At 44.2% G+C, this 14,060-nt stretch overlaps 1 non-coding gene across 1 annotated transcript; it reads left to right on the forward strand.

The window, feature by feature from the left end:
• The first annotated feature begins 13,028 nt into the window (after positions 1-13,028).
• Trnat-ugu (transfer RNA threonine (anticodon UGU)) lies at positions 13,029-13,103 on the forward strand. Its single transcript has one exon. It is a non-coding gene; the product is annotated as a tRNA-Thr (tRNA).
• The last annotated feature ends 957 nt before the right edge of the window (positions 13,104-14,060 follow it).

Raw genomic sequence — 14,060 nt, forward strand, 5'->3', positions numbered from 1 at the left:
ATTCCCAATTCTCGCGCAGTTTGTCTGCTACTAATGTTCAGATTAGCCGCGACAGTAGCTAAAACACCTACTTGGGCATCATCATTTGTTGCAGGTCGTGGTTGACGTTTCACATGTGGCTGAACACTTCCTGTTTCCTTAAATAACGTAACTATCCGGCGAACGGTCCGGACACTTGGATGATGTCGTCCAGGATACCGAGCAGCGTACATAGCACACGCCCGTTGGGCGTTTTGATCACAATACCCATACATCAACACGATATCGACCTTTTCCGCAATTGGTAAACGGTCCATTTTAACACGGGTAATGTATCACGAAGCAAATACCGTCCGCACTGGCGGAATGTTACGTGATAACACGTACTTATACGTTTGTGACTATTACAGCGCCATCTATCACAAAGCGAAAAAAGTGGTCCACGTGAAACATTCATATTTCTTTACATACTACACGAATACGTAATAAAAATGGGGGTTCCTATTTAAAAAAACGCAGTTGATATCCGTTTGACCTATGGCAGCGCCATCTAGCGGGCCAACCATAGCGCCATCTGGTTTCCCCCTTCAAGCTAGACGAGTTTCGTTCTTTGTAGTTTTTTTGTTTGATGCTTATTTGGTGAGATATTTGGCTCGGTCACTATCAATGGACCACGTGTATAAACAGGCAGAATACGGCGCTGTAGTCGGCTACGCCTATATAAGACAAGGGTTTGGCGCAGCTGTTACGTCGGTTACTGCTGCTATAACGGCAGTTTATCAAGATTTAAGTCAGTTTGCGCGTAGCGTTATAGTCGGCGCACAAGCGATGGGGTAGAGTGAGGTAGAGACGAAGTAGGGAGTTACCCGTACGACCATTTCACGAGTGTACCGTGAATATCAGGAATCACGTAAAACTTCAAATCTCCGACATCTCTGCTGCCGGAAAAAGATCCTGCAAGAACAGGACCAACGAAGACTGAAGAGAAACGTTCGACGTGACAGTAATGCAACCCTTCCGCGAATTGCTGCAGATTTCGATGCTAGGCCATCAACAAGTGTCAGCGTGCGAACGTTTCGACGAAACATCATCGATACGGGCTTTCGGAGCCGAAGGCCCCTTTCGTGTAGCCTTGATGACTGCATGACACAAAGCACTACGCCCCGCCTGGGCCCGTCAACACGGACATTGGGGTGTTGATAACTGGAAACATGATGCGTTGTCGGACGAGTCTCATTTCAAATTTTATCGAGCGGGTGGAGACAACCTCATGAATCCATGGACCCCGCCGGTCAGCAGGGGACTGTTCGAACTGGTGGAGGCGCTGTAGTGGCGTGGGGCGTGTGCAGTTGGAATGATATGGGACTCCTAATACGTGTAGATAGGACGCTGACAGGTGACTCGTATGTAAGTATCCTGTCTGGTCACCCGCATCCGTTCACGCCCATTGTGCATTCCGTCGGACTTGAGCAATTCCAGCAGGACAATGCGACACCCCATACGTCCAGCATTGCTACAGAGTTGCTCCAGGAACACTCTTCTGAGTATAGACACTTCCTCTGGCCACCAAACACCCCAGTCATGAATATTATTGATCGTATCTTGGATGCCTTGCAACGTGTTGTTCTTCACCCCCTCGTACTCTCACGGATTTATGGAGAGCCCTGCAGGATTCATGGTGTCGATGCCCTTCAGCAGGATTTCAGACACTAGTCGAGTCCATGCCACGTCATGTTGCGGCACTTCTGTGTGCTCGCGGGGGCCCTACACGATATTAGGCAGGTGTACCAGTTTCTTTGGCTCTTCAGTATATATCCACTGCAGACTTCTAGACTTAGTCATACGTTGCGGTGTCAAGCATCACAACACGCTCATGTTGCTGCTGCATATGTTCTAACGATATTTATCCATCCGCCATCCATCGTCGTCTCGGTCTTTTCTTATCCGTAGGAACCAACTGAGAATATGTTTGGTGCACGAACCATCCATTCGTCTGGCTATAAGTCCCGTCTAACGCCATTTGATTTTCATTACAGCTGTAGCTATGCATTCTATTTGTTTCCCCATTGGACCTACAGCTGTTGAACAGTGTATGCCAACTGCCTCCACGATGTCCACATTCATATTTTGACTTTTGTCATCTCTTTGTAGTTCAGATTTCAGCACGCACTATGGGGTAGAAGTAAACACTGGCGGATGACAGTCTATTAGAATGTCTTGTGCAGAAGCATAAGATAGCCCGTGCTATGAATACGATCTCGGAGGTGACTGACCATACCACATGTTAGGCGTAACGTTGTTACTGTCTGGTGTGTGGCGCCCTCTGAAGCTAGCGCTGTGTACCGCGTCTGATAAAGACATAGCACCATATCCTTGTGAAGAGGGGGCGGTGGAGGAAGAGCTGATAAAGTTGGCTTCGTTAGTTTCTTTCCTTACGTGTCTGCAGACGTGCGAATATGGTGGGTGCGCACATGTTCCTCCCCTGGTACTTGCCGACGTCACCATGGGAAACTGCACTCAACTCCATTGTGAGGAGGCGATCGGCTTTGCTTTGGCTATCTCCATCTCCATTGGCTCATCTAGCTGCTGAGGTGTGACTTCGACGTCCATCTGGTCGTTGTTGGCTGCAATGAAGTCATCAGAGCCTGGAAAAAGACTAGGAATTCTCGCTATGTGTGCATGAGTACGTTGTGATTTTTGACACCATGTTGAGTGTCTATTTTGAACATTACGCTACACGGGCTGGTATATGATTTTGCCTGGTACACAAGTTTCCTTCCACACTCATATGTTGTGACGAGTACTCGATCATTTACTTTGAAACACTTTTGACTCGATTCTTCTTGAACGTCGGGCTGTGGACTCACGAATCGCTTTAAGTTGACATTAACGTGCAGTGTGATCGCTGACAAAGTTTTTCAGGTATAGATTTTGCACCATGTGGAGTGGCTCTGTACCGAGAGACAAAAATCAATTAAGTATTGTCCTTAGAATACTGCTGAACGATCTTTGTCGTGTGTGACTTGAACGTCCGTACAAAGCTTTCGCCAAGTCCATTGACTTCTGGATAAAGTGGTGCGGTTTTGAAGCGTAAAACGCAATTTCTTACACGAAAAAATTGAACTATTGAAAAGAAACTTGACTGCGATTGTCAGTGATTTCCTTCAGTGGAGAAAATCCTTGACAAAGCCTCAAATGTTTTCGTAGGTATAACTGATGGCATTTGAGGGGAATTTTGAAAATTCGTCGATGACGATGAGACAGTGGGTTCCTCAAAGGTTTGGCAAAGTCGAATGCAGACTTGACCAGGGTTCAGCTGTTTTTGCCCGTGGTAAATATTGTTGTGGAAGAACTAACTGGTATTTTTCACATAGATGGCGTTTAGCCAGTATAACGTCGATGTGTTTATGTGTATTATTGTGATAAAATAAAAACACCTACAGCCATCAACTGCCAACTGACCCGAGAATCATTCAAATGTTTCTCGGCTCAGTTGGCAGTTGACGGTTGAAGTACTGACACATTATCTGCGCATTCATTAGTGCTTGCAACTGATGTGATATATATAGGGGTCATATAAACAACAGCCTGAAGATGATACATTGAAGCGTTGAAACTGGTTGCAAGAAAATAAAATAAAATCATAAGGACGGATCTAGGTGTTTTTCTTTTATCACAATAATAAATGGCCGTCGTGCCAGAGACCTCCTGCCAAAAGGATGGACATACAAAAACTTTATTAATCCAGTAGCAGTGCTCTATGGCAGTGTGTTTGAAATTAAATATGATCCAGTGGCATTGGTGTAACATTTTAAGTACTTTGGATTCAAGCACTTCAGGAATAATCACTCGCGTCTTTTCTGATTCCGAGTGTACCAGAATGATACCTTTATAAACTATGAGCGCATGTGTCTTTTGGTAGTATGGTTTAATTTCAACTTGGTGAACCAACTTATGGTCAATAGGTCACTCTGTGGAAATGTATTGTTCAATCGTAGATAAAACTAGAACCTACGTAATCACATTTCCATTTCAATTAGAATTCAATCGGAAATTTTCCGAAGTGTCTTGACTGATTAAATCAATTGAAAAACAAACATCTATCGAAGAACAATTTTTTTATGGCGTCCTGTTGGCAGTGGTGACCGCAAATCTGCGTTCGCATGTTTTGCAGTAGACCTGAAATTTATTTCGTAGACTTATTTGGATAAAAAGAGCTGCAACTGCTGCAATTTCTGAGCTGTCGTGGATGGAGCAGTATTATTTGGTCCAAAGATAGTCACCAGAATCTTGTGGTCCACAAGAAGAATTAATTTATAGCGGTACATATATTCACGAAAGATTTTAAGAGCGATAATAACCTCAAGATATTCTTGATACAGTTAACAAGGACGTATACCAAGATAAAGGATAGCAAAAGTCAGGTCCTAGAGGAAGAGCTGGAAACTTATTGAACATCACTTGTTACTTGGCAGTCCTTATAGCCAGTTTATTGAACATCAGAATTCTTTACTAACATGTTACAAGGTCCAAACATAACACAGAAACAAACGCCGTCCGAGCAGGCCTTGAAGGCCGGCCGCCCTGACATCCTCAGTTCATAGGTGTAGCATTTGAAGTACTTTGGATTTAAGCACTTCAGGAAAAATCACTCGCGTCTTTTCTGATTCTGAGTGTACCAGAATAATACCTTTATGAACTATGAGAGCATGTGTCATGTGGTAGTATGGTTTAATTTAACTTGGTGAATCAACTTTTTGTCAATAGGCCACCCTGTGTGGATGTACTGTTGAATTGTATATGGCATGTGGTCAGCACACCGCTCTCCGTTGTCAGTTTTCGTGACCTGTGCCGCTACTTCTCAATCTAGTGGCTCCTCAATAGGTCTCAGAAAGGCTGAGTGCACCCCGCTAGTCAAGAGCACTTGGCAGACCCGGATGGCGACCCATCCAAGAGTTAGCCAAGGCTGACAGCGCTTAACTTCGGTGATCTGACTGGAACCGGTGTTACCACCGCGGCTAGGCCGTTGGCTGAGGTCCAAACATGTTTCTCTTTTCCTTAGAACAATACAAGCTTTTGAAGAACCCAAAGCATAAATGTCTCTTTTCTTTAGAACCACGTAAACCTTAAACAACGCGAAGAGTAAATGTCTCTTTTCTTTAGCACCAAAAAACTTCAGTGAACACAGTTTTACTCGGTCATCACTTTAATCTTTAAATATGTTTCAAGATTTTCCTGTTACAAGAAGGAAGTATATCAAACATGAATAAATCACAATTGGTCAGGCTGATGTCGAATCGTGGCGCAGGCCCACAGGCGGCACAATAGACCTGGAGGTAGACGTCGTGCACCGGTCCCCCTCCCCAACAAGACAAGACCGCGCCGTCCCGCAAGGCCGGCACTCAGCACTCCGTTACAAATATGCCGGCGCCTCAAATACTGGCAACGTCTCCCGCAGAAACAAGTGCACTGGCCCTTGCACGTCTACTCACACCGACCGCGCCGACCTCTGTGACCGAGCGGTTCTAGGCGCTTCAGTCCGGAACGCGCTGCTGCTACGGTCGCAGGTTCGAATCCTACCTCGGGCATCGATGTGTGTGATGTCTTTACGTTAGTCAGGTTTAAGTAGCTCTACGTCTAGGGGACTGATGACCTCAGGTGTTAAGTCCCATAGTGCTTAGAAAATTTTGAGCCACACCGACTCCTGCCCAGAGTCCGCCGACCAAAGACTCTCTCATGAGCAAATACAGTGTACAAACCACCGGACCCGACGTTATAATTCACCAGAAGCAACGTATCGACCACTCCGCACACCTCACTTCTTTCTCAGTGTGACTGTAGTTCCTCTGAGAAACTGACATTGTTTTTGAGATGAACATTATTGTCCATTCAAAACAGTGACGTCGATGCCACAAAACAGTGTCAAATCCGTATTCTGGCATCTCAGGTGGAATCGTTGACATTTTACGTGGGTCATAAGCTATTAGGCATTTAGCATCCAGTAAACGTTTCAATTTGTTGAGAGCATGTTCATGTTTACTCTTACAATTCCATTTTGTGGCTTTGCGTAGTAAATTATGTTGTGGTTTGCTTGTGAGTGCAGCCTGTGAGATGAATTTCCTGTATTACTTTATGTGTCCTAATATGGCACGTAACTGTTTGGTGTCTTTATGAGCCATAAGGTTTTTAATTGCTTCTGTATGTTACGCCATCAGCCTGATGCCATGAAAAAATGGCACTATATCACTTCACAGTGCACTTGTATTTATTACATTTTAAATTTTCCACTTGCAAAATTATGAGGACATATTCCAAAATGCATAACAGTTTATCTATTGTTTTTTCTGAGACGTCATGTCGTCTGGGTAGATCAGAGTCTTTTTGGACTTCATGATTAATTGTTGTAAATAGCGCTGGAACAAACTTCATGCACTGACAATCACAAATTCTAACCTCTTATATCGGTGTAGACCAAACAGGGTAATTATAAGCATGAATCTTTGAATGACACCATCCAAAGGTATAATCTTCCTCGAGATCAAGTTAACGCAAAGTATAATTATTATTAATTAATTTTGACATTAATTCTTCCTGTTTCGGAAATGGATAAAAATTGGTTATCAGTGAGACACCTGCAGCCGCTTTAAAATTCCCACACATCCGTAATGAGCCATTGGGCTCCTGCACTACCACGGCTGGCGTTGCCCACTGACTACTGGTTATGGATTCTATAATAACATTCTGTTCAAGGCGATCAAATTCCTGTTCTCTTCGTCGTTTAACAGAAAGGAAATGTTGCGCTCTTCACGTCTGGTGGAGAGACAGCACAGAGCCTAATATTCCCCACTACAAGCTCTATAACACACGTTGTGGCACCTCCACGATCGTAGGCAGTGCTCTGATGAAGTCAGGACATGACTGTTGCATGGTTACGTATTGAGAGTTCGGCTTGCTGAGCTTGTTTAGTTTTGAAACTCCTATGTGAGTCTTCATAGACACTATGTCTCCATCATTAGGAGACGAAGCGTTACGTACCAAAATATCTTGGACACGGCGTAACGCATGTCAAAGAAAATGCACCGAGGAATAAAACCACCAAGGCCTGATATCCACACTATTCTGAAATTTATAATATTTTTAATATCAATGGTCCCTAATTGAAATTATATTTGCTAAAGCTGAAAATAGAAAAAGAGATCTATTTATAAATAAGAAACGAATACTGGTTGCAGATAAGTTACCGACACCTCGATAAGCTTTTCTATCTGTGCGTTTGTGTGTCTCGCACTTTAGGACCCAATTGCCATTTTTGAGTTCTGAACATAAGAATTCGCACATGCGTAGTCTCTATTAGCGACGGAAGAGTGTGAATATATTCGGTATATTATCTTGGAGAAATCACCTTCCTTGTCACTCAATGGCAAGCTCCTTATCAAGGATTGGGAGGACGTCCTAGTAAATTAGTAATACTAAAAATAAAACCAAAAAATTATAAAAATGTTCGAAGTGCACATTATGGGAAAGCTGGTTGATTTTATGGTTGTGGCATCATCCGACATACACTTCTCTATATATATATATTTCCTGTTCCACTCGGAAAAAACATCGAGGGAAGAACTACGGCTTACGAAAATATGCCTCTGTACCATCCCTAATTTCTCTTATCTCACGGCTCTTACACGAAATTTACGTTGGCTGCAGTAGAATCGTTCTGCAGTCGGCCTGAAATGCCGAATCTTCAAATTTTCTCAATAATTTTCAGCGAAAATAATGTCGTCTTTCCTCCATAGATTCCCATTTGAGTTCACGAAGCATTTCTGTAACAGTCACATCAGGACCCAATCTACCGGTGCCAAATCTTGCAGCACACTTCCCAATTGCTTCGATGACTTACTTTAATCCGACTTGTCGAGGATCCTTAACACTCCAACAGTACTTAGCAATGGGTTGCACTGCTGTTCTATACGCAGTCTGCTACTTTCCTATAATTCTCCCAATGAACCGATGTCAACCATTAGACTTTTCTGCTACCTAACTTACGTGTTTTTTCCATTTCATATCGCTTTGCAACGTTACGCCTAAACAGTAATGCTACGGGGTACCCTCCGCCACCTACGGTGGATTACGGAGTATCTATGTAGATGTAGATGTACCTATTTAATCGAAGTAACGGTGTCAATCAGCGCACTACTAATACCGTATTCGAACATTACAGGATTTTTTCCCACTCATTTACATTAACTCTCATTTTTCTACACTTAGAAAAAACTGCCGTTAATTACCCAAAATAGAAATTCTGTCTAAGTTCAAAATGGTTCAACTGGCTCTGAGCACTATGGGACTTAACATCTGAGGTCATCAGTTCCCTAGAACTTAGAACTACTTAAACCTAACTATCCTAAGGACATCACACACATCCATACCCGAAGCAGGATTCGAACCTGCGACCGTAGCGGTTGCGCGGTTCCAGACTGAAGCGCCTAGAACCGCTCGGCCACAGCGGTCGGCTCTGTCTAAGTCACCTTCATGATCCTGCAGTCACTCAATGACTTCTCCGTACACCAAAGTATCATAAGCACTCGCAGATAACTGCTCACCATATCCATCATCTCGTTTTTGTACAAAGGGAACGAGTGTGCACACCTCTCCGGGTCACACTTGTCTCTGATGAACACTTGCCGCTAAGGACTGTGTACTAGGTTCTATTACTTAAGAAATCTTCGACCCACTCACATACCTGAGAACCTATTCTGTACGCTCAGACCTTCGTTAACAGTGTACAGTGGGGCACTGTGTCAAATTCTTTCCGAAAATCTGGGAATTTGGAGTGGGCTCTTTGCCTTTCATTCCTGGCTAGCTAGCAGGACATCGCGCGAGAAAAGGCCATGCTGAGTTTCGCATGAGCGATGCTTTCTAAATCCATCCTGATCTGTGGACGTAAGCTTTTCTGTCTGAAGAAAATGTATTACAATCGCACTTCGAATATGCTCCCTCAGTGTTCCTGAATAAATCACGTAGGAGTGAGCGCTTGATATGGAGTCGACGTCCATGGCGGTGCAGCAGGATAGAGCGACAGTGGCAAAATACGACAGAGTTCCTGAGATGGTGATAATAGATTCTGGTGGCAGCAGTCTGGTCACTGAGGAAGGCTGCCCAGTGTGAAATGACTCAGCTCTATGCTGTGGCTCATTATATTGCCCTTCTGTGGTTTGGTTTATGGCTGGTGGTAATGATACACTGTAATCACGTCTTGTATATTTATACTTTATTCATTACCTAAGAACTTTTCTTTTTTACTCCTCCATAGCACATTGATTTATTTCTCTGTATTTACAAAACGTATACTTAATGAACTCAAACCTTATATTCGAGTCCTTCCTGTTTTCTCACTATTGGTTCACAGTACAGCAGAGTTCACTATACTATGTGATCAAAAGTATCCGGACACCCCTAAACATATACGTTTTTCATATTAGGTGCATTGTGCTACCACCTACTGCCAGGTACTCCATATCAGCGACCTCAGTAGCCATTAGACATCGTGAGAGAGCAGACTGCCGGTCGGGGTGGCCGAGCGGTTCTAGGCGCTACAGTCTGGAACCGCGCGACCGCAGGTTCGAATCCTGCCTCGGACATGGATGTGTGTGATGTCCTTAGGTTAGTTAGGTTTAAGTAGTTCTAAGTTTTAGGGGACTGATGACCTCAGAAGTTAAGTCCCATAGTTCTCAGGGCCATCTGAACCATTTGAGAGAGCAGAATGGGACGCTGCGCGGAACTCACAGACTTCGAAGTGGTCATGTGATTGGGTGTCACTTGTGTCATACGTCTGTACGCAAGATTTCCACACTCCTAAACATCCCTAGGCCCACTGTTTCCGATGTGATAGTGAACTGGAAACGTGAAGGTACACGTAAAGCACAAAAGCGTACAGGCCGAGCTCGTATGTTGACTGACAGAGACCGCGAACAGTTCAAGAGGGTCCTAATGTGTAGCAAGCAGACATCTGTCCAGACCATCAACTAGGAATTACAAGCTGCGTCAGAATCCACTGCAAGTACTATGACAGGCGGGAGGTGAGAAAACTTGGATTTCATGGTCGAGCGGCTGCTCACGAGCAACACATCACGCTGGTAATTGCCAAACGACGCCTCGCTTGCTGTAAGGAGCGTAAACATTGCAGCATTGAACAGTGGAAAAACGTTGTGTGGAGTGACGAGTCACGGAACACAATGTGGCGATCCGATGGTAGGGTGTCGGTATGGCGAATTCCCAGCGAAAGTCGTCTGCCAGCGTGTGTCGTGCCAACAGTAAAATTCGGAGGCGGTGGTGTTATGGAGTTGTCGTGTTTTTCATGGAGGGAGCTTGCACCCCTTGTTTAGCGTGACACTATCACAGTACAGGCCTACATTGATGTTTTAAGAACCTTCTTGCTTCGCACTGTTGAAGAGCAATTCGGGGCTGGCGATTGCATCTTTCAACACGACCGAGCACCTGTTCGTAACACTGGATTCGCATTCGGGAGGAAGACGGTTCAATCCCGCGTCCGGCCATCCTGATTTAGGTTTTCCGTGATTTCCCTAAATAGCTCCAGGCAAATGCCGGGATGGTTCCTATCAAAGGGCACGGTCGACTTCCTTCCCCGTCCTTCCCTAATCCGATGAGACCGATGACCTCGCTGTCTGGTCTCCTTCCCCAAAACAACCAACCAACTTGTTCGTAATGCACGGCCTGTAGCGGAGTGGTTACACGACAATAACATCCCTGTAATGGACTGGCCTACACAGAGTCCTGACCTGAATGCTATAGAACGCATTTGGGATGTTTTGGAACGCCGACTTGGTGCCAGGCCTCACCGACCGAAATCGATACCTCTTCACAGTGCAGCACTCCGCGAAGAATGGGCTGCCATTCCCCAAGAAAACTTTCAGCATCTGACTGAACGTATGCCTGCGAGAGTGGAAGCTCTCATCAAGGCTAAGGGTGGGCCAACACCATACTGAATTCCAGCATTACCGATGGAGGGAGCTACGAACTTGTAGGTCATTTTCAGCCAGGTGTCCGGATACTTTTGATCACATAGTGTATGTAGTCATCATTAACAAAATGATTACCAATCTTAAGGAAATGCATTTATGCTTCCTCATAAATTCATTTATGTATCATTTTATAAACATAGCAAGTGGAGTGAGAGGGAAGAAGACTACTTGTGAGTTGTTGCCTGCCCTTTAGCAGTTTCATGGACGTAGTTATATACAGGGTGTGCACTGCGACTGAAGACATTAAAATACCTCGAAAACTACACATGTGATCAAAAAAGTTATAGTTCCAATTTGTTTGTCTCGTAGGGCGACATCCAGTGATACCATACTCGACTCCTCACCCCATGCATGGATGATAGGGGGAGGGGTGGGGTTACTTTGAAATATTCTGTGGGAATCCCCATATTTTATTGCAGATTACGAGTCTACGGCAAAATCTACACATGGTTTGTTTGAAGCATTTTATTCGTTTCGCCACAGATGGCGCTATAACCGGAGGAATAGAAATGTGTACACGATGCTACTCAAGGTCTCTTCAATATCCAATGGTACGTGAGACCCCACCTCCATACTGCGAGGGTAGTTCTGGCCAGTATTTCGTAACTTCTAATTGGAAACCCCATTCGCAACGTCATATTGCTCCGAGATATCGAACAGGGGACTAGACGACGCGCCACTGTGACCGTGGCTCGAGGAGAACGCTACTCTACTTTTCCAGTTAGAGTAAGTGTTTAAAAGTTGTATCGCCAACTTCAGTAGACTCAATGCTCCGCTTTCCAAATGACCGTACACAGGACAAAAGCATATCTGCGGGAATGTTCGCACACGTGTTTCTGATGCGGTCTATCATGTCTCCACGGCCTGTTGGTACTTGCTGGTACACATTATCTTTTGAATATCCCCACAGAAAGAAATACGGCGACTACAAATCCGGCGACCTAGAGGGCCACCTCACCGATCCACCGAGAAGTGTAAAGACGGTCTAATACATCCCGTGCTTCAATTGCGTAATGTGCTGGACAACCGTCAAGCTGAAACCACATACGTTGTTGAACGTCCAGGGCAACATTTTGCAGTAGTACCGATAGTTCCTGTTCCAAAAACGTTCGATTCGACTTGCTGTGAATAAAATATGGAACAATGAGTTGGATCCCCACGATGCCACACCATACGTTACACGACTAAGGACGCTGATGGTCAACTTTCCGTCACAAGTGGGTTTTGTTTACACTCCAAGTAATGCATGTTATGCCAGTCAACGCTACCATGGTTTGTGAATGTAGACTCATCAGAAAATAATACCTCGGCAAAGAACGTGGTGGTCGTTTGCATTTGATGACGTACCCGGTTATGGAAATCGGCGCCATGAAGTTCTTGATGCAGTGACACGTGGTACAGATGATACTCATGACGTTGCAGGATTGTGAGAATACTACCTACGGACATACCGTAGTCGCGTTGTAATTGCCTAGCGCTTATCCGTGGTTGTGATGCAGAGCTGCTAGTACAGCTACTTCATTAGCCTCTCCAGTAACACATTTGTTTCGTTTCCCTTTGCCAGTCTGTATGCTGCCATCAGACATAAAGGTGTTCACAACATGGTGAAAGAACGAACGAGAGGGAGCTTTCTCTGGAAAACGCTCGGCGTACAAGGCATCAGCAGCCTCATCATTTCTCCTACATTCACCGTAAATCATGGTCATTTCAATTTTTTCTTCTGTGGTTGCATCATTCATCGTCCACATGGAAGTCTGTTCTGCAAATGATAGGTAGGTGTGCAGGCAATAAAAACTACGTGCCATTGGATATTCAAGGGCCATTATTGTGCGAACGCACACGCTATGCCCGAACTCGTGCGGGACTTGGTAGATTAATCTGCCACGAGTAATGAGTATGATGGGCAAACATCTATTAGGCGCACTACGAATGTAGTGTTGTGGACATGTTGGGAATGTGGATCTCACGGGGAGCGTGCAAGGGATAAGTCCCTGCAGACGCACTATCCTCTGTGCCCGCGGTGGCTCAGATGGATAGAGCGTCTGCCATGTAAGCAGGAGATCCCGGGTTCGAGTCCCGGTCGGGGCACACATTTTCAACATGTCCCCAGTGAAGTGTATCAACGCCTGCTTGCAGCTAGGGTGTTCAGTTAATTATCATTTCATTAGGTTAGTATCTCACTTTTGTAGGACAGAAATGGAGAAAGGAGGAGCTGCCACATTCATCAGGAACTATCATAAATTAAAGAACATAAGACATTTATAAATTTTGCCTGGAACAGCATATGGAACATGTGCAACTGAAGTAGAATTTCATAAAAAGTGTGTATCGAGCACCTGCAGGTAACGTAAATCTGTCCATAAACCACCTTGAAGCTGTACTGGCCCATTTAATAATCAAAAACAAAGAAACAGTGGTTGCTGGTGACTTCAAGGTAGGTTTGCTAAAAAACTCTCAAAATAAGAACTTATTTGAATTAGTAACACTATCATTCCCACTGTAAAGTTCCCAACTTGGGTAACCAATTGCTCAAAAACAGCCACTGATAATGTCTCTATAGAAAAGTTCAATGAACAGAACTATATTATAAAACGAATAGTCAATGGCCTCTCAGACCATGACATGCAGTTTATTATGTTAAATGTTAATACTGAACAGGATATAAAATCTGTTAAATCTCAACTCAAGAGGGTAATCAATAAGCCAAAAATTGATTATTTTAGAACACTCCTCAGAGGCATTCACTGGAATGATGTTTACAGTGCTCATGGCATGAATGAAAAATATAACACTTTTGCTAATAAAGTGCTTACTCTATTTCAACACTGTTTTCCTCCAAAACTAACCAAGGTTAGAGCAAAGTCTGCAAAGAAGCCATGGTTTACTCAAGGAATAGAGGTATCTTCTAAAACTAAAAGAAAACTGTGTCTGTCAATCCGAAACAGTTCTCATGTTGATGCTATAGCACTTTACAAGAAATACTGCAAAATATTAAAGACTGTAATACGGACATCAAAGCAAATATATTACAAGAGAAAGGCAGTC

Source organism: Schistocerca nitens, chromosome 4, assembly GCF_023898315.1.
Source record: "Schistocerca nitens isolate TAMUIC-IGC-003100 chromosome 4, iqSchNite1.1, whole genome shotgun sequence".
Classification (NCBI taxonomy): Eukaryota; Metazoa; Arthropoda; class Insecta; order Orthoptera; family Acrididae; genus Schistocerca; species Schistocerca nitens.